The sequence below is a fragment of the Gopherus evgoodei genome, chromosome 1 (assembly GCF_007399415.2).
Source record: "Gopherus evgoodei ecotype Sinaloan lineage chromosome 1, rGopEvg1_v1.p, whole genome shotgun sequence".
NCBI lineage: Eukaryota > Metazoa > Chordata > Testudines > Testudinidae > Gopherus > Gopherus evgoodei.
The window spans coordinates 125530697-125532015 of NC_044322.1; positions in this window are offsets into that span (position 1 = coordinate 125530697).

The window sequence follows — 1319 nt, forward strand, 5'->3', positions numbered from 1 at the left end:
ATCGAATAGTAAACAGGGCAGTGATCTTAATTCAGGCAAAACACTCCCAGATATCTGTTCACTTGGGCCCGAGTTCAATGAAGCCCTTGCGATTGTGATTAATGTTAACTTCTATTAAACGTAAGGATGTTTCAAATTAAATATATACATAAGTATTTTTCTGAATAGGTGTCTAGATGCCTAGAAAGTACTAAATCTCTCTTTCAGGGATTGTTTTGTTCTTTTGCTTTTATTCACAAATATAAGCAAAAATAGACTAAAGCATCGTGTTTTAACCCTATCAATTCACCATTGTTTGAGAGCCATTTAAGAATTAGAACAACGTTCTCCTATATACTACTAACAATAATATGGCCAGATAACACATGGTCAGGATATTTAGAAAATGGAAAACTAATAATGAATTTTCAGAAGATCCAATGTTATAAACTTTAAAGCACCAAAAAAAGAAAACAAAAACAACCCAAACGTCCAGAAGGCAGTGTAAGTAACAGCATTCCCAGGAAACTGGTGGTGAAAAATACCATAAGAGCAGATTAATAAATGCATTAGTCTGGGTACAGGGAGGGAAGGAGTCATAAATTAATTATTCTTGCCAAGGGAGGAAGAGAACTCTAGAAACAGGCAGGATTAGATTTACTGGCCAAAAATTGAAGCAGGAGCATAAAGTTACCAGTTTAAAAGAAAATCTATGATGGTAAAAAATGCCTTCCCAAGCTTTTCGGTGACTAAGTATGCTCCCAAAGTAATGAGATTTGAATGCTTGCATAGCTTCAAGTTCTAGTATTGTTAATGAAGCTATCAATCATTTAACATCTGGTCCAATTATTTTATTTAATTACCTAGGGCCAGATTCTGATACTCCTAATTGTGTTGAGTAGTATCTTTCTCACCAAGTGGTCCTATTTAAAATTAATTGGGTTACTCATGGGATAAGGTACTACTCCATGTGAGTAGGGGTATTGGATCATAGGCCAAATAAACACCCCAGACTTGCTGCCAAAGTGAACCACCTTTGCTCCTCCTCCACCTTTTCCTGGTTATGAGAGCTCTCCCTCCTGCACACTGTTACACTTCACACTCCATTACTTAATAACCTTTTCCTGCTCAACTCCTTCCATCTTTAGGACTGAGCAGATCTTCCACTGCTCCTCTCTTCTGAGATTTTCAAAGCTCTCCTAGGGGATTTGGAATTCAGATCCCATAAGTTAGGGCTAAGATTTTCTTAGCCACTTGTAAGATTTTGAAAGAGAAATAGAGCACTCATTTAAAAAATAATTGTGATAAAAAGTCTTCATAATCCTGATTTTTTTTTAATG